This window comes from Megascapheus bottae, chromosome 15, assembly GCF_031878675.1.
Source record: "Megascapheus bottae isolate mThoBot1 chromosome 15, mThoBot2.hap1, whole genome shotgun sequence".
Lineage (NCBI taxonomy): Eukaryota > Metazoa > Chordata > Mammalia > Rodentia > Geomyidae > Megascapheus > Megascapheus bottae.
Window position 1 is genome coordinate 11702427 of NC_143523.1, and position 25551 is coordinate 11727977.

Sequence of the window (25551 nt, forward strand, 5' to 3'; positions counted from 1 at the left end):
TATACATCAGGATTCCACTGATCTCATTGATAGAGTCAGGATTAAGAAGGTTACCTGTGGCTATGAAGAAGGAGTGTGGCCAGGCAGAGAGAGATGCATGAAGACACAAATGGGTTTCTCAAGGTGAATGGTAGCACTCAGAAAAATGTCAACCTTAACCTGTAATACACATTTACAGTCTCTTCTGAAAGTGTGACATAGTTTACGAGAAGAGGAGGAGGAGTAGCAGGAGAAGGAGGAGGAGGAAGAGGAAGAGCAGGAGGAAAAGGAGGAGGAGGAGGAGGAAGAGCAGGAGGAAAAGGAGGGAAAGGAGGATGAGGAAGAAGAGCAGGAGGGAAAGGAGGAAGACGAAAAGTAGGAGGAGGAGGAGCAGGAGGAAAAGGAGGAGGAGGAAGAGCAGGAGGAAAAGCAGGAGGAGGAGGAGGAGGATGAAGTAAAGGAGGAGGAGGAGGAGGAGGAGGAGGAGGAGGAGGAGGAGGAGGAGGAGGAGGAGGAGGGCGAGGAGGAAATTACCTTGGTTGAAAAAATGAGACCGTCAAGTGGGCCCATACCTGTGAAGTTGGAAACCTTATGGTAGAAAGAACTACAGGAGGCTGCAGTCCTTGATAAGCCTGAGGAACTAGAAATCTGGGCATTTCTACAGCCTTTGTTTTCTGACAAATTACGCACTAAAAAGCCCCATTGCTTGGCTCCCACCAGTCCTAAAGCAAACAAGTAGAGTTTGTTTTGTAAAGCTAGGAACAAGCTTCCCCGGTATTTTTCAAGGGCTGGGTCAATATAACCCAGACACATTTATGTCAGCTAACTCGGTCCCAGAATGTTCTTTTTTCATATATTTTTATTGTAATTAATAGAAGGCTTACATTATATTCACCAGATAGAAGGTGCATTACTTCACATACACTGATACCCTTTCTCATGTCATGGTCCCCATTTCCCTCCCCCCACCCCCACCCCTCGTCTTGTTCCCCACCTTCCCTACCCTATTTCAAATAACCAAATAAGCATATATACAATACATCAGATAACAAGGTAAAATACTGTAAAAATATGAAAAAAACCAAGGGACAGCAAAAGAGATGAGAGATAACATACAGAATGGTCATATATGATAGACCTGACCACAAAACCCAGCCTTAGCACGGTGGATCACTTTACCTGAGTTTTTTGAGGAGATGAGAAATACCTGAGAAGATTTAGATTCTAATGACATCCCAATGGCTGCTCCTGATTTTTGCTTTATCTATATAGATATGGTTGTTGGGTTTATTTTGTTGATATGGATGCTGTTATTTAGGAAAATGACATGAAATCAAGTTTAACATAAGGAGCTGCTGTTTCACTTAGGGCTTTCATAAGTGATGGGCCAGAGATGATGCTAGAATCTTCCCTGAGCACAATTGTTTCTTTACTAGGAACTGTGCAGCAATAAGGTATGAAGGAATTTGGTCCATTCCTTCCCAATTCTTATCCTCCCAATGAGCTGTGTGAGGATTAAAAGGAGAGAGAAAGAAATGTTTCTCATCTGTTTTAAAATCTGAAGGTGGTGGGAAGAAAATGGAGAGTGGCCTTCCCTTAACAATTACATGGAGCTTTCTTTTGCGGCAATCTTGGTAAAGCACTTGTTTCCAAGGCAAAATAATCTGAGCCCTCTTTTATGTGGAGTTCTGTTATAATAAAAGAGGAGCCATGTTGATAACACTGAGACTTCTGGCAAATGGAATAATATTTTTAAAAAGTATTTTAATGGTATAGAGGCTTTAATTCAGTGCTTTATATATCCTAGGCTGGTGCTCTACTGTTGAGTCATGCCTCCAGCCCCTTTTGCATTGTATTTATTTGTTTGTTGTTGTTGTTGTTGTTTGCGGCACTGGGATCTAAACTCAGGGCCTCAAGCTGGATATGCTGATACAATACCAGGAAGCCGCACTTGAGTCATAGGCATATGCCATGATTTCTAGCTTCCTTCCTTTGGAGATGGAGTCTCACAGGCTTTTCTGCTGTGGCTGACCTAGAATCTCCATCTTCCCTTGCTCAGCTTCTTATATAGGGGTGCCAGGCACTTTCCCCCATGACCAGCTATGAGTTGAGTCTTGTGTTCTTTTCTCCCTGGGCTGAATGAGCATCCTGTTCTTAGCCTCCTAAGCAGCTAGGGTTTATAGGCAGCCACAGATGCCCAGCTTGCGCTGGGTAGTTTTGCGATGAGGTCTCATTTCCTTACCTGGTACATTCCCGCTCTGTGATTTCCCATGTGCCCGTATGTCCAGCTAATGTTTGAGATGGAGTTTCTTTTCAGGGCTGGGCTGGAACTACTACCCTCCCTATCACAGGCATAAGGACTGCAGGTTTTACCACTGGTGTGTGGCATATATTTTTACATTGTTCTGGTGAGAGATTTTTGAACCCAAATAAATTCCTAGGAATAGTCATGGGACTTGAGTTTATCTGATCCCAGTATTGAAATCAGAATGTTGGGGTTTTTTTGTTTTTGTTTTTGCCAGTCCTGGGCTTGTACTCAGGACCTGAGCACTGTCCTTGGACTTTTCTCAAGGCTAGAGCTCTACCACTTGAGCCACAGCACCACTTCTGGCTTTTTTCTATGTATGTGGTACCGAGGAATCAAACCCGGATCTTTGTGCATGCTAGGCAAGCACTCTACCACTAGGCCAAACTCCCGTCCCCCAGGATGATTTTTTTAAAAGAGAAAACCTCCACTTGTTTTTCCTGTGCCTGATTAAAATAAAACTATCAAGAGACTGTCACTTTCTGTCCATTCAGCCATCCAACCAACCAGTATTTATTGTGCAGCTCCTCTGCTCATCAAGTTCTGGACCTCGGGAATACTCTGATGAACAAGACAGGTTTAGAATTGACATTCCAATAAAGTCAATATGGATACAACCCAATTGCTACAGTAATACACAAAACAAGAGAAATAAGGAAGTGATAAGTGCTATGTGGAATATTACTAAATCATGGTACACTGACAGAGAAATTGGCGAGCTAGTTTGTTTCCCTGAGAGGACATTAATGACAAAGAAATCCGGAGGGAGATATCCCACAGCAGAAGAATACCTTGTGCCAAGGCTCAAGGATGTCCCTGGTGTGTTAATAAGGCAACCAGTGAGGTTGGGGCAGAGCATCTGAGTCCAGTGGTGGCCTCTAGGATAAAGCCCAAACTGTAACTTCTGCGCCAGGACTTTCTTCGCTTTTAGGGAGGTAAGAACAGGGTTTGCTTAACCTCTTCTGTGGGTTGTCCGGACTTGGGCTGAGACTCATGAGGGAGGTAACTTCTGGACCACAGTCTCAAGGGGCTGCCAGTGGATAACCAACTGAAGAGCCATGGGCTTCTTCTCCTGATAGTGCCACGAGCAGAGGGGGATGGAGAGTTCAGCCATGTCGTCCACTTCAGGAAACAACTGACCATCCTGTAAGAGGGGGCCCTGTTGAGATGGACCTTGCCTTCTCATTGTGGGAAGTAATGAAGCATTAGACATGAGGATTGTGGATGAAACTGGCCTTAATAATTCAGCCATGGCTGCCCAGGAACCTAAGACAGCTCACACGTTAAGAAGTACCCCACACACATGCAGAGAGGAGTGATAGACATGTGACCCCTGCTTTCTCCATGTACCAGAGCATCTCACCTCACCCCAACCCCTGAGCACAGATCAAGCCCCAAGCCAAGGTCCTGCCAGGTGTGCTAAGCAGAGGCCGCTGCCAGCCACATATCTGAGACATTTTTCTGCAATTAGCGGAATGGAAATGTGCGGCTCCCGACGATCAGCAGGAGGAGAGGAGGAGACTCGTTCTGCGCAGGTGTTCCTCTCAAGTGCCATCTGCTGCCACTGGCCTCTCCTCTCAGGGGTGCCACAGTCCAATCAAAACAGCTACAAAGAGGAATCAGAGTAGAAAGGAACTTGTGACCTTGTCACAAAACAATGCAACAGTGGGTGGGGTGTGAAGGGACTATGGAGTTGGGGTACACAGGAATGAGCTCTTATGAGAGGGTGGAGGGACCAGCCAGGCTCCTAACTCTTCTTCAGCCAACAGCGTCTACTGTGACGGGAGAGGGAGGGAGGGGTGAGCCCGCCCACACTGGGCGCCACCCTCAACCTCCAGCTTCCTCAGAATCCAAGTGCTTGGGTAGCCAGCTGGTAGGACTCCACTCCTTTGTAGCTCTACCAACATCCAGACACCAAGATACCCCAAACCAACCCCCCCCCCAAACCTGCTAGTTCCCCACTCACTGGAGTCTGACAGGCTGGACTGAAGTCTTAGCTCACAGATAGATGTGTGCTGAGTGACAGTGGACAAGTCACTTCTCAGCTGCTGGCTTTCTCATCTACAGAAAGGATTTGAAGACAGCAGTCAGCCTGAACCTCCTGGGCTGTGGTAAGGAGCAGGTGGTACAGAGGAGGTGACATGCTCGGTATAGTACGGAGGATAGCCCATTACCCTCAGTAGGAGCTGCTGTCACTGGCAACTGAGGGCAGGATCAATGACCAGGGACACAGGAAACACTGGTTCCTTCTCAGGAAGGCTGGCACTGAGGGAGGTTCCAGTCTGAAGCTGACTGCTGGCAGGCTTCCTTCTTACTTGGGGAAGACAGTTTATTCATTCATTCATTTCATTAAAGATCTCCATTGATTGGCTGCAGCCTGCCTCACAAGATGATGGCTAATCTGCTTTACTCAAAGTTCCCCAATTTAAATGTAAATCTCTTCAAAGAAACCTGACCGACAATAACAAAGAAGCATCTAGAACAATGCTTGATCAAATATTCAGTACTATGGTCCAGACAGATTGACAGTTTAAAAAAAAAAAGAAGAAGAAGAAGCGCAACACAGGGCTATCAGTCTCTGTATATCAACAAGCACTGAGCTGCTCTGAAACACAGCTGCTGGGGATACTGAAATGAAAATGGGGTTCCCCTCCTCCAGCAAGTCACAGACATACAACAGAAGATCCACAGCGCTAACTTGTAGGGATTTTAAAGACTGAATTCGTGGGCGGGTGGTGGGCAGGGGGTGGGGAGGAAAATGCATTTTTTTGGCAAGGGCACCAGGCCTGGTACCAGTAGATGCCAGAACAGCATGCACACACTAGGGCCCAGAAGAGTAAATCGGTACCAGGTGGTATTTTTCTAGCTGATGAGAATAGTGTTATTTTCAGAGTGATCTCATATACTAAGCCACTGCCACAGCCGTCCCCTGGTACACTGTACGCAGCCCTCACCCGAGAGAGATTTACTGCCATAAAAAAATATTGCCCTGCTGGCCAGGAAAGCTGCAGTGCCTGCTGTACCCATCGGAGGCCCGCTGCCCGCAGCCACGGGCACCAATCTAAGCAGGATTATTAAAGCATAAATCCCCATTGCTTGTCTCCTTCTCATTGGGCCCGAGCATCGCCATGTTCATTAGTGGGAAATGTGAGGTTATATAATCTAATTTTTATAACTCTCCAAGGAGACTGTGGGTCATACATTAGCCTGAGATTTCAACCTTTAAAAAATAAGGGGAATGTCATTTTTATTAAAAAGGACCACAAAGCATAATGAAAATTATTACCCCCAAATAGGCAAAATAACCCAGAATCCACAGAAAGCAGTGCTTACAGGTCTCTCTAATACGGAGGCCTCTTGTGGCAGGAGTGAATTTTAAACAGCTCAAGGGCATTTTCCATGGCTCACTGAGGGACACCAGGACTACACAGGGACCCCAGGAGTGGCTCTGTGAGCCTGTGGCTGGCTAGCCAGAGGCAGCCTGGGCTTTTCTGTAGTCATTGCTTGGGCCCATAGCCGCCCCAATGTCCATCATTCTGGAAGACCTGAGTGGGGTTCAAGGGACAGCTAAAAGACAGTGTGGCCTGGGGCTCACAGGACGGGGGTGGAGCCTCTGTGACTGCTCCATAATTCCAAGTGCAAATGCTGGGCTCCCTCCTGCCACAGACCCTGCTCCCCGCCCCCCACCCCCCACCTCAGCCAGCTCCAGCCACATGAAAGAGCTCTGGGCTCAGAAGGCACCAGACATGGCCCCTGAGGCATCCACACAGGTCACCTGCACTTGCTCTGCCTGCCCCTCTGTTGAGGGAACCCCACAATTGGTTTCATGGTGATTTGACTGTGTACAGAACTAGCTGTGTTGATCAGGAGTTGTTTGTAACCTCCGGAGTTTCAAAGGATTTCAGAAGCACTGAAGAATCAAATGTTTTTACCCACTGAGGCAAACTGCAGCTTTCCGGGCGTTCCCAGTCCCTGGGCCTGCCTGCTAGGGCCCAGCCCACCATACTCAGCTGTGAACATCTTCCCTTTGGCTGCTCCAATCTCCCAGGGTCCCAGCTCTGCAAGCATGTGAGATCTGAATCCCATCTGCCCCTTCATCCCCCTTCCCAGGCCCTGGCAGCTCCTTGGTCCCTGCCCCCATGCCTTTGGTGGTGTCTTAATCTGTGGGTGGAATCTTTTCCTAGATTGCCAGGCTTTCTCTCTTGGAACTTGCTGGACATGTGTACCTGTGGTGAGTGTGGGAGCTACCCTGCCCAGGGCTTGCCTCTTTGGAGCATCTAATGCTCAGAACAGTGCCCAGTCTCCTTGTGCAGGCCCGTGTCACCCCTTCACCACCCCCACCACAATGCTTCAGAAATGCACACATGGCAAAGGAGGAAACCAGCCAAGCGTCTTAAAATTCTATTCCCTAAATGATCCACAATGCAGGAGTGTACACAAGGAGACATTCAGTGCTCAGGAAGAAGAAGCCACAGCAGTCTGAAGATACACAAGCTCAGTCTCTGGGCATTCCCGAGCCCCTCACTCTCCTAAGTTTGAATTACACAAGCAGGAAGTTCTGCAGCAACTAATCTAAATCTTTCTTGTTGCAGTTTAAGCCAATTTCCTGGACAGTGTGATGCACTTTTCATCAAGGACACAGGGGTGGCAATTATGTTTGAGAGTGGCTATTACAGGCAAGCTCAGCGGATGACAGCCTTTTAAGTTTTCAGAAGTGTAAGTGTCTTTATCCCATGCCATATGGACTTCCTGCTCTGTTGTTGTGCATATTTAAAAACCCATCCTCTGACTTATCTGAAATACATTTAACCATTGAAATAGTAGAGCATCAAGCAAAACTGTGTGAAAATCTTCTGACCAATACTCCACTGAGGGGCCCAAGCAGGGCTCCTTCAAGACAGTTCTAGACCTCCATTACTCTAACTCCCCAACACGCAGAACTTCAGGGAGTTCTGATGAAAGACAGAAACAAATGCTCAGAATCAGGTTATTCTAACCTGGCTAGTAGGTATCCTTCAGACACCATGCATACTTGGAAATGATGCCTTCCAGTGGATGAGTGTCACTGAGCTATGGGTGGCACCAGAACCCAAAGCCAGACTTGGATGGAATAAATACTAATGGATACATGGGTGTTAAGCAGAACCTTATGTTATCTTTGCAAAATACCCTTCGTGAAACTAAATTTTTTGTTTTATTATTTTTTAAAGGCTCAACGCATTAAAATGAATCTGGATGGAGAGTTGATTTTTAATTAAAAACGTCTCCTCCACTCCCTACTTAGTCTAGGAGGCTTGTTTTCTGCTCGGGTGGTCGAATTTGGGATGCTATTAATTTTTCATATTATGTGCATGCATATGGGAATGTCCTCCCTTCCTGTAATATTCCAGTTCTCATTAGTGCTTGTTCTGGGTAAAATGCTCCGTTTTAAAATGTCCCTTTGAGGCACGCAGGACAGACAGCAGCTCTTTGTGGATCTGTAACAGATCTCTGCCTACCATTCAAAGGCAGCCATCTGTTCTGCAGGAGTCACCCCAACAGGGCCTCGGGACCAGGTGCTGTCTCTCAGGCAGTGGTGCCCCTGATGAGAAGTGGGTTTTGCTGTTCTTATCAGAGTAAGCGTAGGGCATTTGGGGTTCTGGAATATTCATGGTAAACTTGTGAGTCACAGAATGCCCTCCCCAAATAAAGGACTAGAAGCATACTGGCTTCTAAACTTTGTAAGTGACTGGGCTGGTTCCCTAATAGTTCCTTAAAAACAAAACACCCATGGAACAGTAGCAGAAAGAAAACCAATTCAAGCCAGGAAAACACTGAACATCTCAAAGGGGCTGGGAGAAAGAACGGAAATTGGTTATTTTCTTAATGGAGCAGGAAAGTATTCTTCACTCAGTTATGACTGTTAAAGCAGACCACCTAATTGATATTAAAAACCAAAGGAGCCATTGGTCTCTTGACAGATATGCTTGCCAAGTTTGAGAACTGAACAAATGGCCTTGGTTGTTGTCAGTTCAATGGATATCTGTTTCATTTTAGGTATGAATTTTGAAAAAGTATGCTTATTGCCTAGGGTTTCCTTTTAATTTTCAACCATTTTTCTCTCTCCTTGAATGAGCAGCAAATCAGCAGATATTAGAATCCAAAATTCACTTGGAAATCTTTTGAAAAGCCAAATGTGTTTTAGCTGTGTCGAGTTTCTCATGACTCAGCCTGTTAATACAAGTAGAAAAATATTAAAATCAAAATCACTTTATGCTAAAATATTGTATTATTTTCCTCTTAGCCTCAACCCCTCCCCTCTTCTTCTACTTTATTGTCTTTATTATAATAAGCACCAGAAGACATAAGATATGAAAGAAAAAAATTCTGGCTCCAGAGAGGCAATATGCATTTGCAAGCAAAAGAATTGATCATCTCCTTTTCCTATTCATGCTGTTCAAACTCATATTGGTCTTTCTAATTTTAACAACAAAAGTCAGCTTGGAAAGAACGATTTTGTGCAGATTTTTGCAATATGTTAACAATTCTAACTGTGAGGAGTCAACAGTTACAGCATACATCATTGTGACTGAGATGGCATTAAGAGGAAATGATTATGAATGGAAAATATATATGACGTGTCTAATAACAGCTCTGGATGATGAGAATTGAGTCTTGCTCATGAGAACACATGTTTCATAACTGAGCTCTCATTTTGAAGATTAATTGTTCAGTGACAGCTGTCTGAGACACACTTTTGTCACTGACAGAAAATGGACCTTCTGCATCCCTGGACTCAAGAAAAACAGTACAGCAAGACCAAGGAGCCTAGTGGTACAGTTTTGTAGAGGTCTTGCATCATGATTCTGTCTCTAGGCAAATGTTCCTTCCTTAGAAATTCACTTTTCCATCAGACTATTAAGGTGGCTTTGGGTCCCAAAGGGTGACAGATAAGATCAATCAAGGTGTGATAGATGTGCATTTTATTTTAATCACAATCTAGTTACTTTCTGGTGTACTATTAAAATATCATTGGCACATCTATATGCAATTTCAAAGGTAGTCTTACTTCTAATAAAAATGAAGAAACAAAAACCAGCCCCCTAAAGTGAATGCGCATTCTCCCAGTAAGTAAATGAACATGTCAGATTTGGCAGGAGACAGGAAGATGGCTGGAGGTACAGGGACCAGGATACGAATCCTCATCACTTCCCAGGAAGAGAGGACAGAACCCTGCCTGGCTCTTTTCACTAGAGAAGGATTTCATGTGATGTGTTTAATACTCAGATTGAACTCAGATACATCTGTGATCTCTGCCGAGTTTAAAAACAACCCAAGTTAACATTCTCTGGTCTGTTAACATGTCAGCTACACAATTACAATCCAGACTTTTTGTGGCAAAAATGGAAAAGGCAAAAGCTAAACAATATGCATGTCTTTGACATGGATGCCTTAAAAGTATCACAAGCCATGCTTCTAAGAATCTTGTTCTTTCTGATCCAGAAACTCAGCTCACAGAGACCAGAAGGAACTATACTGGCATGGATGCTTGACATGCAGAGGCTCAAACTCTGTTTAGTCTCCAGTACTCCTGGAGTTCAGCCTGTTTTAAAGAAATACAGAAAACAGCTTATAGCAGGCACAGGAAGAACTTAGATTTGAACTTCTGGGCCCTTCACTGTTGCAAATATTGTCCTTTCCTAAGCTTTGTCTCACTCAGTGCTCATTCATCATCAAATTCCCTGAACTATGGAAATTTATGATGAAGTCCAAGTCCAGACAGCTAAGCCAAGCCCACCAAGGGTTACGAAGTATCTTCTTTTGCTTCCCTTTTGCCAGCCCTGCTCCTCAAGCAAGGGCGGGGGGAAGGGCTATCTATCAAAAGAATGGGTAAGCAATTGTGTTCCTTTTTTATTTAAATTTCCAGTAAGGAAGAAATTTAATGTTGGATGGTAGCATGATAACAGGACATCTGACTATTACATCCTAACTTGATCAGGGAAATAAAGCTCTTTTTGCCTTTTCCTTTTTTCAAACTTGATCTTTTCCAGCAGGCTCCGTCATTTCAAGAGCAGATGTGTCTTAGGAGAAAAATATGATTGAAGACAGTCTACACATCATTTCTCAGTTTTCCTCAGCTTTTCCCAAAGAGAGCGCCAGTTAAGAGGCGCAGAGGTGATTTTTCACATCTGTCAAATTACCTAGGAGAAAGACACTTCTTCTCAAGGTCAAATTAGTCTTTGAAGAATATTTGGAATTGCCAAAGGAAAATTACTTTTAGCATCCTAATGATAGGCAAGAGTAAACAAACTCCACTCCCATTTAACAACTATTATGAAAATTAATGAAACTAAACTTAGATAATGAGAAAAATATTCAGAGTGCAGACAGAGGCACACATTCTGTGGGATCGGCTGACTTCAGGCTTCATGTTAGTTCTGCTCTGGACTAGCTAGAGCAAGTCAAGTTTCTGAGTTGCACACAAGAAAGCCGCTAGGCCAGAAGTCGTAGGTGTGTTTCCAGGTTTGAGTCAACTCTATCAAACTAGGTTGTAGGAAGCATGTTTGTGTTTACCCTGGGAACCAGAACAGAGACTGTCATATGGAGACACTAGATATGAACTCTCTTTTCCATTGGTCTGAATAAATACTTAAAACACACACACACACACACACACACACACACACACACACACACACACATTTTTTTAAAAGCAGACATATAGTTTAAAACAGCCCAGCAGAAACTTCCTAAGCACAAACAGCTCAAAAATCCAATTAAGCTTTTTGTCACTGGCATTTCCCCCCATTTTCTCCCTCCACTTTTCTTATATCTGTGTTGGACCAGTACCAACCAATGCACACCCGACCATTCCCCCAACCTGAAACCTGGGATTTGGCGGTCACCCAAGGATGGGCTGGAATGAAGGTTATAGTGGAGTTCATGGCACTGAGGCTTCTTATTAAGCCAGCTGACTGACATCCTGCAAACTGTCTTTAAAATCCCTGCTCCCTTGTTGTTGATCTTTCAGGAAAAGGCTAGCCCTGTCATCCACATTCTCCAATTCATAAATGAAGAATTTGAAAAAAAAAAAACCAGCATCAAACTCATTGTCTCTATGACCTGTCTAACACCAACACATAAAGAGAACTTTCCTGGAATGTCTTGTGTACTTTAATCATCACTGACTTGACTAAACTCTTCTCAAGGGCTGGCAGGGAGGGCGGTGGTAACGACGTAAAACATTCTTCTCAACAGCAAAGAGTCTCATTTTGCAGGTGAGAAAACTGAGTCACAGAAAGGTCACTTGTCAGAAGACATGCAGGTGACTGTGTTTTCACGTTTTAAAAAAAACACTAACCATTGCGCATATTATCTAGTTTGGGTCTGTCTGCCACCCTTTATGAGAAGATAAGCTGTTTGGCTTAGAGTTGACCTCTGCTGTTCCCTGCAGAGTTGGATGAATGTTTCAGATTTAAGGGGCAAAAATGCATGCTTCTCAGGACAGCTTTGCCTTTGCTGTGGGTCCTTCTTGAAGGGCTGGCATGGCATAATGATAAATGTCAGAATCAAACTTGTTGCCTAACTTCACTCGGACTTGAACTTTCCAGGACTGACAGAATGAACTGTGGAATCTGCTGGCCTATAGCACACTGAGGTGGAGTTGAGGAGTGGCTCTGCCAGGCACAGCTGTCAGGAAAACTTGCTGATGATGGCACTAAGCAGAGAAATAAAGGCAGTGAGGGTTAGACTTATGCAGAATACCAGAGCAGAGTTTTCCAGATCATGGGAATCATGACTATGAAGCCTCTGAACAGAAGAGTGCTTCGAGGAAGATCAGGGAAAGATGGCTGGGGGTAGAGGAGATGAGACGGTGGGATTCCAATGATTCACCTGAATAGACACAGGGCATCTGCCCTGTTTCAAGTCCAGAAGAACACAAACAAGCAATCTCAGGCTTTCCTGGCTTCCATTGACACAGATACAAAACCTGAAGGAGTTACCTGAGGACAAAGCAGAAAAGTATCCAATGATCTGGAAAGCCAGGATAGAAAGGAGTAAGGAAAAACTCCTCCTGTCTGAAAGTCTGAAATAAAAAGATAGGATAGTAGAACTCAAATCAATACAGAACACAGGGGGAAGGTAAAAGATACTCAGTGGACACTTGTTACATACACAATAAATCAATGAAGAAGAGAGTGATAGGTGGTAAAAAAATGGAAGGCTAACTGAAGTCTGAAAGAAATTGAATCCCATCCGATAGCATTTTGTAGAGAATTATAGCATTTTTTGTTCATTTGGCCTTAAGAGCAATTATTAATAGACTGTATTAGTTACTTTTTCATTTCTGTGATGGAAGAAGGAAATATCCTCTATCCTGGCTTGTGGTTTTCAAGAGTTCAGGCCACACTTGGCTGGGCCCATGTGCTTTGAGTGGTGTCATAATTGTTAGGAGCCTGTAAGAGAGGGGAAAGTTCACCTTATAGTTGATAAACAGTAAGAACAGGGACAAAATACCTCTAGTTACCTACTTCTCCTAGCCCAATCCTACTTCCCAAGGTTTCTAGAACTTTACAAGTAATGTCCCACTAGCTGCAACCAAACATTTATTTTTTTTTAGAAAAATAGGAAATTTTATTAAAGAAACAGCAGAAGAAATATTGAAAATGTCATTATTACACGAAAAAGATTTAACTTAATAATTAAAGAGACTGACAAGCAAACAATGAAATAATTCTTTTTTTTATTGTAATTAGTAAAAGGGTTACATGATATTTGCCAGATAGAAGGTGCATTAATTCACATACATTGATACCCTTTCACATGTCTTGGTACCCTTTTCCCTCCCCCCCCCACCCGTCTTGGTTTTCCCCCCTTCCCTATCAAATTTCAAATATCCAAATACAAATAAATTCAATATATCAGATAACAAAGTGAGATACTATACCAATATGAGATAACCAAGGGACAGCAAAGGAGATGAGAGACAACGTAGTACATTAAGGACAATAATCATTCGTTATATGGCTTTTGTTTCACTATCCTGGAGGTCCTTTCAATTAGCTTCACATTATATGTCCTTATGTATCAAGATTTTGCTCTATTGCAAATCTCTGCTAGTAGAGCCCAAGGTTTCTACTGATTATGACGAATGAGGGAAACCATTGAGCCTAAGTTCCTTTGAGTCTGGCTTACTTCACTTAATATGATTTTTTCTAAGTCTTTCCATTTCCTAACAAATGGGGTGATGTCATTCTTTCTGACAGCAGCATAGAATTCCATTGTGTACAAATACCACAACTTGTTGATCCACTCATCAACTGAGGGACATCTAGGTTGGCAACCAAACATTTAACACATGAGATTCACAGACATTTCATATTCATAGTCTATGTAAATTGCTATCTTATTTTTATTAATCAATCATTTGGCAAAGGATTGTATAGGCTGCTAACCTTAAAAGATATCCAGTACCAGGGTTTACATTTTTCTTTCATTGGTTTTGGCCCAACTATCCTCAAGAAGATTGGTCAATAAAATTTGTGATCAAATTGCATTTTCTGCAAAGATTTGGGAGGCAAAGCAGGGTCTAGATCTCGCAAAGGAGAAACTCAAAACTTCATAGATAATTCTTCAGTAACCCCATATTCTTGGTAATGCTAGAGATGCATGCCAGCACTGATTTAAAGTGCTTGTAGACCTGTAGTTTGGGGAAATATCTATAGTATTTTAACACATTTCTACTGTACCAAGGCACTTGAGGAGGCTAGTAAATGACTTTTCCTTGGAAAGCGAAATCTTTTTGTTGTGGAAAACATCTCAGGGTAGGTGAGTGGTTCCATTAGCCCCTCAAGAGCCAAGGTAGCATGCAAACTTTAGAAATAGACATCCGCAATTGATGTGAAATTGCAATTGGACTGAAGACCAATATCTAGAATGTCATATTAAATAAAACATCACATAAAGCTTAGAATCTGTATGGTAGAGGAGGTGGAGGGAAGTCTGAGAAAATTTAGTAGAGTCACAGATGCCAGTTAAACCCAAGACAGAAGTTAACTTCCCAAGAAATAGTATTATGGCCTATTGCTTCTAAAAAATGAATGCATAAACAAGTGAAATTAAGCCACCATAGGGCTAGGAACTATTATAGGAAAAAGTGATTTGTTTATTTGATCAACACAACTCTCTAACAGCAGCATGTGCACTACAAGAGGTAATTCACAATCAGCATCACTTGGCACCAGTGCTGAATTTATTAAATTTTGTTTAATAAGTCATCTAATCCTTTTGTCAACTTCTTAGAGAAAAGATCAGGGTTCAGAATCTCAAGATTGTGCGTGTGTGTGTGTGTGTGTGTGTGTGTGTGTGTGTGTGAATAACAGTTGAATTAGTCATCTTTCCATTACTTCAGTAAAATACCTGGGCTCATGGCTTTGCAGAGCAGTCCATGCCAGTTGCTTGGGATCTGTGCTGTGGTAGCACTTCACGTCAGATGAACACTGGAGTAAACTGTCCATTTCCTGGCTGAGATACAAAAGAGCAAGAGGAAGAAGAGATGGAAATCCCATAATCCTCTCAAAGTAATGCCTTACCAATGACCTAAATCCTCTCACTAGGCCCCACCCCCTAAAGGTTTGCAGCATCTTCCAATAGCATCAAGCCAAGAAAGAAACCTGTGAGGGAACATCCCAAATTCAAATTATATCAACATTCCCACCAGAAGAATGAAGGAATGGCAGAACTTGTGCTTTTATCACCCACTAAACTCATGTCTGCCTAACCAATTTCTTCCACCCAACATTATTAGCTAGGTCCATCTCAATGTATGCCATTCCAAAGGCTTTAATGTCAAGTCCTATGGAAATGAGGTAGGATACTTTTCTTGTCACTTACACACTCCTTCAGAGGCACACGGTGACAGTGAGCCCTTCCCATACCCTGTTCTGTGTCAGTCTCAGGCCTTGTCCACCAGAAAGAGCACACATCCTAAAGGAAAGGCTCCAGAGCTGAGGGAAAGTTTGGCTTGCTAGGAAAGATTAAGCAACTCCTATTTTTTTCTTTAAAAGTATATAAAAGGCCAATAAATGAGTGCTTCCCCATTCTTCCCCAAGGCACTGACTCAAGCCCAAGCCCTGGAGAGACAAGTTGATGGATTTCTGGGAGATCAGAGCCACGGTTGCTGTGCTGGATCCCCAGAACGAGGGGCAGTTTGGCAGGGACATGGGCATACTCCCTGTGATGTGATGAAGATGGGATCTTCGCAGAAAAGCTTTACTGATCTTTCCGATGATTTTCTATCTTCCACCATTCTGTTTCTCTCTTAGTCTAGTGACCTTTCTTATTGGATGGTGAAGAGACAGCTTCGTTGCCTTAAACTTATGATCCATTTCCTCGAGTTAGCATTCTATTTACTCAGAAACATATCTATTGTCCAGATCCTCTGGCGATATGTTGGAAATACAGATGGAAAAATATGACTCTTATCAGCTTAAGTGTTCTGTTTTTTTTTTAATCACCAAAGCATTATCTAGTAGAAACTATCAGACATCATTTTCAGTGTATTGTATTCCCAAACCACTCCTATGCTTGCCTCCCCCGCAAAGTCCAGAAAGTGGGGAGTTGGCTAGGAATGCTGTTCCTGTTTACCAAGGATGCAGGTAAGCTCTGAGTATTGAGGAAACAAATTAAAGGCATGGATTTACCCCATGTGAGTAATTCCTTTTCTTTTCTTTCTGATGCAATTGTCGCATTTACATACAAGCGTTGATGAATTATCATAATGGCTCTGAATGGTATGGGAATGTTTGCAACATATATTTGTAGAAGGCTAATTTATTCATTATACACCCTCCAGGGAAGATGGCTTGACTGATGGTATATGAACTTAAAGCTTCTGTTCCCTCTTCACTTGGAAAATAAGCATGCATTTCTGTCACTGATGAATTGAGTCAAAAGTTCCAGGTAAAGAAATACAACTAGGATCTCTTCTGTGGACTCGAAAACTTGGAAATGTGTAATTTTTTGGTGAGTTCAGTTGAACTTCTGGTGACCTCAGAGAGAGAATCAGTGGGTAGGGATCATGGTAACAGCCAGGCCTAAGGAAACCAGGATCTTCCAGGGTGGCAAGGAGGAAATGAAACCAAAGAATCAGAAGTCCTGGAGGCTGTCAGGCCTCTGGTCAGCATCAGCTTTGACAAGCAGGTCTCAAGTTTTCACTGCCTGTGGTGGGTGGGGCTGTCAAAACAGGACTTCGTGGTTTTTATCCTTGCCCTTGGGTGATTACAGAGATAAACTTGCTGAAGTTTTCACAGGGGTTTGCTTCTCCTTGAGCTGAGGTTTGGCAAAGTGCTAGGGAAGAAAGCTTGCCAAGACCCTTCTGATTCCAGGCGAGCTCTATTTGCCACTTTGATTCTTGTTTGTTTTTTCCTAATTGCATAGTCAAGTGTCCAGATCATGTTAGGCTTTAATAAATACCAGTTTAAAAAAAGAAGCATTCTTTTGCAAAAATGTGCATTACAAATATATTCTCACTGTCATCTTTTCAAATATTGGGGATTGAACTCGGGTCCTTGCATTTGGTAGGCAGGTGCTCTTACTACATGAGGAACACACGTAGCCTTTCTGTTTTCTATTTTTTGAGTTTGTTTTTCAGATGGGGTCTCTCACTTAACTTTGCCTTCACTGGCCTTAAACCCCATTTCCCAAGCTCTGATTTGAAACTAACTAAAATTATGCATTGCACCACCACATCTGAACTCTATTCTATATACAACCAAGTGCAAGAGCCTGTTTAAAAGGACAAAGAAGAAAAGGAAGGAAGAAGAGAGGAAGAGGAGGGAGGCAGAGGAAGAAAGAAGGGAAGGAGAGAAGAAGAGAGGACCTTTTAACTTAGGCTAGAGCCCAGTAATATACTGTCTGTGGTCTATTTGATTCTGATAGGGGTGTCAAGCTAATTCAAGGAGAAAGTATAATCATTTAAACAAATGGTGCTGGAATAAGTTGATAGCCATACAGGGATTAAAAGATTTCAACCTGTACCTCACACAAGATACAAAAATTCATTTAGAATGGGTCATCAAGCTAAATGCAAAGGATGAAATTGGAAATGATAGGAAAAAATTCTACCAATGCATTTTTATAAGTAATTCCCCTTTTTTCAGTGTACTGTAGTAAAATTGAAGTTAAGATGTTTGTTATTACCACTGTGTTTACAGTTGATTTGGTATGCTGTACATGCTTTGGGATTTGATCATTTTAAAACATTTGTTGTTATTGTAAAGGAGTTAGTTACACAGATCAGATAAAGATACATTTCTTTTTGAATACTGTCACCCCATTCCCTCACTCTCAGTTTTTTCTCCTGTTCCCACCCACAAGTTGTATAGTTCATTTTCTATATAGTTTCTAGTGAGTATCACGGCTGCATTTGTTTACCTTTTCAACCACCATTTCTGTGAGCCCCCCTCCTTACCATCTCAAAGACAGATAAATGGCAAAAATAAGACCAAAGGAAAAGAAAACAAAAACAGTAACAAAAAATCTTTTTCCATTTCCTGGAGTTCATTTTTATAAATACTATTTTATGTGATCAGATACCAATTGATTGCACCTTTGTGATCATCTCCTAAGAATATCCTCCTTTGGTCTCACTCTGTGTGAATGCCTAGAGGCCTGGCATAATTTATCATGTCCCCATGTATTGTTTTCTTTTATCATCCAGTGTGTTTATAGGCACATTCTAGTTACTAAAAATGAGGGAAAACATGCAATCTATGTTTCTCTGGGTCTGGCTTACTTTGCTTAATATAATTCTTTTCCAAGCCTTTCCATTTCCTTACAAATGGCACAATATCATTTGTTCTGATGGACAAGTAGAATTCCATTGCATATATACATGCAAATATATATCTCATATATTTATATATCACATTTTCTTGATCTATTCATCCACTGAGGGGCACCTGGGCTGACTGTATATCTTGGCTACAGCAAACAATGTAGCAATGAACATGTTTATGTTTTATTTGATCAATGTCCAAGAGTGGAATTGCTGAGTCATAAGGGAGCTTTGGATTTAGAATTTTTTTTTTTTTGCCAGTCCTGGGCTTGAGCTCAGGGCCTGAGCACTGTCCTTGGACTTTCTCAAGGCTAGAGCTCTACCACTTGAGCCACAGCACCTCTTCCAGCTTTTTTCTATGTATGTGGTACCAAGGAATCAAACCCAGGTCTTCGGCCATGCTAGGCAAGCACTTTAACCACTAGGCCAAACTCCCGGCCCCCTGGATTTAGTCTTTTAAGGATCCTCCATGCTGCTTTCCAGAGTGGTTGAATAAGCTTACATTCCCATCAACAGTGTAATAGAGTTCTATTTTGGCCACATCATTACCATTATTATGAATAATTCTTTTTTATTATTAATTTACTTTATTGTTATTATAGAGGTAATACAAAGACAGATTACAATTACATGCATCAGGAAATGAGCACGTTGGTGAGACTGTAAAGCCATATACTTGCTATGGAAAATAGACAGTAGTGGATAAAGAATTAAATCCAACACAACCATATGATTGAGGAAATCAACTTCCGGGTAAACATAAAAAAGAACTGAAAACAGAAGTGTGTATACTTGTGTTCATAGCAGCCTTATTCACCAGAGTCAAAAGGTGCTGGATACAACTCAGTGATCCATTAACGAGTGAGTGTGTGTAAAATGTGGTACACAATACAAAGGATTGCTTTTGGAATTAAAAAAGGAAGAGGATTCTGACACATGCTACAACACAGAAGAACTTTGAGAACATTATGCTAAGTGGAATACACCAGTCACAAGACGAATACTGTATAATTCCCCTTTACAAGGTACCTAGGGTAATTAAAGTGCAAGTGTTGCAGAGAGAGATAAAGGTGGGGAGTTACTGCCTTAAAGGGTTGCATAGCAAAGGGAATGTACAGTGCCACTGAACTTCATGCTTCAAAAATGGCTAACGTGACCAGGCACTGGTGGCTCATGCCTATAATCCTGGTTACTCAATAGGGCGAGGTCTGAGGATTGGGGTTCAAAGCCAGCCTTGGCAGAAACGTCTGGGACTTTTATATCTAATTAGCCACAAAAACACCAGATGTGGAGTTATGGCTCAAGTGGTAGTGCCCTTATTTTGAGGAAAAAGAGCTGCGGGACGGTGACTAGATCCTGAGTTCAAACCCCAGCAAACACACACACACACAGACACACAGACACACAGACACACACACACACACACACACACACACACACACACACACACACACACACACACACACGGCTAACATGGCCAGTTAACTGATGTCTATTTAGTCACAATTACAAAGGAAAACCATATATACATGTGCTCTGCAGTGTCATGTGTAAACAAAAGGAAAAGAAACAATTGAACTGCATGTTAATTGAAGCTGTTACCAAATGTACAGCACATTTAAAAATTGTGCCCATTAAAAATAATTAGGTGTTTGTCTACTAATAGGAAATGATCTCCAATGCTTATGAGTAAAATGAAAACAAGCTGAACAGCGCAGGCTCCCAAATATGTAGAGAGGGGGCAGGTTTGGGACTGTACACACATCTACATGCTCGCATACGCTGCCTATGCAGGGTAGTTCTGGGTGGATGTACAAAACAACTGACACCAGCTGTTGCCTTTGGGAAGAAGTATGAGAGATATATTTTCTTGTTCTCTGAACTTGGATCATGAGCATGCCTAACTTTTTAATTAGGGAGAACAATGTTCGTTTAAAAACTCACTGGTCCAGGCCCAGAGTTCAAGCCCCATGACCGATAAAAAAAAAAGTCTCACTGGTCACCTGAGCACTAGAGGATTGCATCGTTTCATACTTAATGTGTTCCCAGCTCGATTCTCTGTCCCTCCTCCAGGAGTCCCTTCCTCTTCTTGGTCTTTCAGGAGGAGCTGCCTCCTGGGAATACAAAGGTGTCTGCTGCCACCCCACCCACCCTGGGTTCCTTCCTCAGGCTCCCCAGGCAAGTGAACCCTCTTGCTCCTCTAGACTGCTGTCACCCCAGGCTCTGCTGTGCGCCTCTGTCTTCATGCCACATCTCAATGCAGTGCCTGGCGCCTCCTCTCTTCACTGACTCGCTGGCAGCATAGGGTAGCTCAGACCGCCTTCCTGTCCCTAGATCTCTGTCTTCTCCTCTCCCACACCCTCCAAATCTCTGCCATAAGCACAAGAGTCTGTGGGCCGCTGGAGTTTTGGTTATTACTGCATGCCCTCTGACTTGCCATACAGCGGGATGGATGTTGGTGGAATGAAATCAGCCCTCCTGTCTGTGCCATGTGCACCAGTTTTCTGCAGAATCTGCTCCCGTCTCCTCACTTTCCGTACTTTGTCCTCTGCCCTCTGCCTCAACCCATCCATTCTCCTTTCCCAATTGCCCTCTGCCAATGCTCCATGGAGGCTGTCCATGGGTGGCTCGTCATCAACTCAGTCAAGAGCTTTTCTTTACTCACTTGTAACTGCCACTCACCTGACCACCTTTCAGAATTAGGCGTAAGCCATTGGTGCCCAGTGGTATCTTTATTCAGCATAAATTTTTTTTCACAATTTCATTTGTGTTTATTCAAATTGCCTTTACATGTTGTCTTACTATATTTATGCAGCTATTAGAATATTACTGTACTTCACCTCCAGATCTATCTACTTATAGTATCTTCACAGTTCTGCACACAGAGCACTAAATTATAAGTCCAGTACCTGATTGTGAAAGTTACCAGCAATCCTCAAGTGCAAAGCAAGACAGGGAAAACACCAGGAGAGATCAACCCACTGGGGAGAGCAGGCTCTCCCCCGTCACTCCACAGCCAGAATACTGTTTGGTTGACTGGCACCAATATTATGGAAAAAATAATTTTTTTGCACTGAAAACTTGGTTAATGTAAGAGGCTTTACCTAAAAATGCTATATTGGTACTTACAGGTATTTTTGCGAAAAAAAATATCCCATTTTCTAACCACAAGTGTCCACCTTGGACTTGAAGACTTGATCACATGACTCATCTCGTGAAGTTACAACTGATCCAATTTTATGCCTACAAAACTCCTGAATGTTCAAATTTAGTTTGTTCCTTTCTGAGCAGGGTTATGAGAAAGAGGCCAACCATGCTACCGTTTCTGAGGTCAGAGCTGCAGTCACTCTGTCGGGACTCGTTATGGGTGCTCTGCAGGGCTGACAGCTTCCACTGTGTCACCGTCGATGCTGGACTGCTGCGCTTTAACTGAACTGCACAGTGAGTTCTGCAGGGATGGATCCAATATTCTACTTTTATTTACAAACATCACACGAATGGATTCTAGTTCAATCTACATGTTGAAATCCATGGCTAAAAACATAGTACATATTGTAAACAGAGCAATATTGAGTACAGTATCTATTCTAAAATATTTTCATGTCATGATCGCATTTGTTATACCTGAAATAGAATTTATACAATGAAAGAATTACTAGCAATGGTTGCTCACCTTACAATTGAGGAAAGGGATCTAGGGCTACAGTTTATTATCTCAGAAACATCTTCAACATAAAGTTAAAACTTGTCTTTGATTGGCTCAGTGAATTCTTTATTGTATCCATATTTAAAATGAAGATTGACACAGAAAATAGCTGTTCTAACTTACAGTATTTAAAAAAATCAGTTGGAGATTCTTAGGGAAAGTGTGTGTTTTAATAATAATAATAATAATAATAAACAATGGCTGTAAAATGAACTTAATGGAAAAGGACTTCAGACTGTCGATGAGCATTCTCAGGTCATCAGTCCTGCTTGGGCTGGAGCTGCCATTTCCAGGCCTCATTCAAGTAAACTAGTGGTTTGTAGTTGATGATAAGAAGGATGAAGTCAGCACATAGTGGTGACTCAGAGGATGCAAAACTCCTTCAGCACAAGGTACACAATGTAGGCCAGGTACAGAGAGCCCACCGCAGATACGACGGAGGACGTCATGAGGATCAGAGCTGCAACTGCGGCCGTCATCTCAAGTAATAACAGCAATGTATAAAATAGAAGTCCAAAGACACTGTTTGGCTGCTTTAAAACACCATCTTTTCCAAAAGTGGAACCCAAAAGACCAAATCCTCAACCCCATCTGGAGGCCAGTGCAGGCAAGCTCTTCACCCAGGGACCCAGGTCGCAAAGGAGTCCCAGCAGCTCAGCATAAAATCTTTAAAAAGCATTCTTAGCCAAGCTGGTCTCTCCTGTCTTTTCAGTCAGTTATGTCACTGATGGTTTTCATTTCTTGCTTATCCGGCCCTCGGATGGCCCTTCCTGCCCTAGAGCATGTCACAGCCCATCCATCGCTTGGTGCATGGTGTGGGATCTGTCTTCCACCCCCTCCTGGGAACCCGACTGGCTCTGGCTTTGTTCCTGAAAGACACCACCGGTGGCTCTCACTCTAGTGCTTCCTGAAACTCAACTCTTACAGCAAGAATTATCTGCGGGGCCCCTCTGTAGACTGAGCGACTGACCAGGGATACTTTGAACCATTTCCCTCCCTCATCTCCAGTTCATCTGAAGACTAACCCCTGGACCAGAGCACGGCAATGCTTCTGTAGCAGCACACTGGTGGACCACAGTGGGAACATTTTCTCACCTCTCCACTCCTTCGGAGCATGCAAAAGCATATGATGGTAAGACCCTCCTAAGGAAGAAAGGTGCTAAATACCTTTACACCAGCTCTGCCTGATCCACAATTCCCTTCTCAGTTCAGATCCCCGTAGCTGTGTAGTCACACTAATCAAGGTATTGGACAGTGTGAAGGAAACCAACTCATGGCAGCAGAACTTGAGTAGAGCTGTGCACGGAGCCAAGAAGTAGCCTGTACCAAGGAGAGAAACAGGAGGAAGTATTTTATTGAGGCATTTTGGAGGGAAATGAAGTTCTTTATACAATGAAATTAATAATGCAGGTTCAAAAGGAGAGGCTGAGAGTAATATACTTAGTAAAATAAAGCAAAATCAGAGTACAAAATGGAAAAACAGAGAAAGAGAAACTGAGGACTTGGCTGATGTTCTTAATGATTTATCTGTCTTTGATGAGGCATGTAGTCTCTGTGTCAGTTACTTCTGTTGAAACATGTACCACTTATTTAGTGGAATCAAATTCAAAACTACTAAGACCCTCCCTAAACACTTCTACTAGGAGAATTATAGTATTGACAAGAAGAAGGGAGAGAAGAAAGGAAACGCGAAAAGAAAGTGAGAGAAGAGAAAGACACATAACATTTGAATAGTAGCACTTGGTCTCATAAGTGACTATAATGACATGAGTTCATTTTTTCCCTGCATACGGTAGTTTCAGTGGCCCTCAATTAATTTGCAGGACCATCTTTGTAAAGCCTCCAGTGGAAGAACATTTCTACTCATTGTTCCAGATAAGTATCTGAACTGAGCGGCCCTGTCTGACTTTGCAGTGAAAATTATAGTGCCCAGAGCAAGGCAAAGTCAGAGAGCAGTCAGTTCCCCTGCAGAATTGTGCCTGCAGACAGCTCATTCTTTTCCGGATAAGAATTGTGCCAGCAGGCAGCTCATTCTTCTCCAGATAAGTGCAGCTCAAAGCCTGAGATACAAGCAGTTTCAAAAGACATCGGATCATTCCTGTGGTTATAGACCCATGTAACACAATAATCCTCAACTTGCACGCCTAGGATGAAGTTAAAGAAAAGACACATGAGCGTGTGGTGCGTGGTTAAAGCTTAAGAATGGTGGCGAAGGTGAAGAGGGTGGAAGGCACAGGGACTGGGCCAAGGAGTGCTAAAGGCCTTGGTGACCCCTGACCCTTCAGTCTTGGGCCACCATTCTGGGCTCTGAGAGGTTTTGCCAGGCCTGCTCATGCCCTGCTGACACGGACCACCCCGCACAAAGGGTGGCTCTGGGGGGAGCAGGGTCTGCCAGTGTCCTCCCCCCTCCCCTTGCCGGGGCCAGACCTGGAGGCTGGATCAAGCTTGTCACACAATTAATTACCTGTAACTCCAGTGAATAGGAGAATAAATCTAAGAGAATACATCGAAGGCAGGATTCAGTTGGTAGAAAGCTAGCCAATGAGTGAAAGCATCAGGTACTGAGTTCAAGACCTGCTCTTGGAACTAAGGAAGAAAGAAAAAGGAAAGAGCATACAAAAGAAATGGTGAGTACTATGAAAGCAATCATAAGCTCTCTCAGGTTTGACTTCTGTTTCAGTGATGTAAAGATGTAAACACACACACACACACACTCTCACACACACTCACACACACACACTCTCACACACACACATACACACACTCCATTTCCAGCATCACTTCCATAAGGAAGTATGTTTCTCTGCCTTGGTTATGGATTTCTGGAGAAGGCAGAATGAGAAAGGGAAGAGTGCTAACTGGCCTCCTGCTGCTCAGAATGCTTCACAGGTATAACATGTGCCACGTTGACAGGAAGAAAGCTGCTCACCAGCAGAGCAGACAGGTGGGCTTTCCACCCAAACACCAAGCAAAGTGTCTCCTCCCCTCCTGTCACTTAGAACTGGGGAATGCTGACCCTGATCAGAAGCACGCCAGGCCTGCCAGGGCTGCCTGGAACAGAAGCCAGTACATGGATCCAGTGCTATAGGAAACAGCTCTGAACAAGACTGAAGAGGTGCCAGGCATCTACCCCGGGAGGTTGGTCCCACTCTTGCTCTCTGCTTCCAGATGAGGTGAATCCTCGAGGAAGTCAAACCATTTCCCTGAGCCCACAACTTCTGAGTGGTTGAGCCAGAATTTGAACCCAGGACAACTAGAGTTGAAGTCCCTGCTTATCACCTGGTGCGGTGTTATATGTTAAAGGAATGACTCTAAAGCCTGTTGTTACACCAGCCACACCCTCTACATACCCTGTGTGGCTGCCCTCTGACCATGCCGTGTGGATCAGACACCCTCCCGGGCTTACTCAAGATTGGGAGATGGAAGGGGAACCATGCCTCAGTTTCTCTGCCATGGCAGATACTGATTCTGCATCCTTGTTTATAAATTTCTGGTCCTTTGTCCTAGGTTAAGTGGTGGCATTTGTTGTGTCCTACCTCCTCTGGGAACCATTCTTGGCAACTTATATTTGAGCCCATCACCTTACTCATTTCTTCCTCCTAATTCAGTACAGGAAGCACATTCAGTGCTGAGTCAGCACAACCCTCCACAAACCAGCACACTCACATGTTGGTCCTAACCTGCATACGTGTGTGTGTGTGTGTGTGTGTGTGTGTGCGCACGTGTGTGCATGCTCACGCATGC

The 25551-nt window shown here is 43.2% G+C and overlaps 1 long non-coding RNA gene across 4 annotated transcripts; it reads right to left on the bottom strand.

The window, feature by feature from the left end:
• Positions 1-3165: 3165 nt before the first annotated feature.
• Positions 3166-15239, bottom strand: LOC150053801 (uncharacterized). Of its 4 annotated transcripts, none has more exons than XR_016537792.1 (4): positions 15158-15239; positions 14684-14788; positions 12602-12720; positions 3166-3890 (listed from the first exon to the last, which is right to left on the bottom strand). It is a non-coding gene; the product is annotated as an uncharacterized LOC150053801 (long non-coding RNA). The 4 variants fall into 4 exon arrangements; XR_016537791.1 differs by lacking the exon at positions 3166-3890 and adding an exon at positions 8391-8494; XR_016537793.1 differs by lacking the exon at positions 3166-3890 and adding an exon at positions 10310-10464.
• Between the last annotated feature and the right edge of the window lie 10312 nt (positions 15240-25551).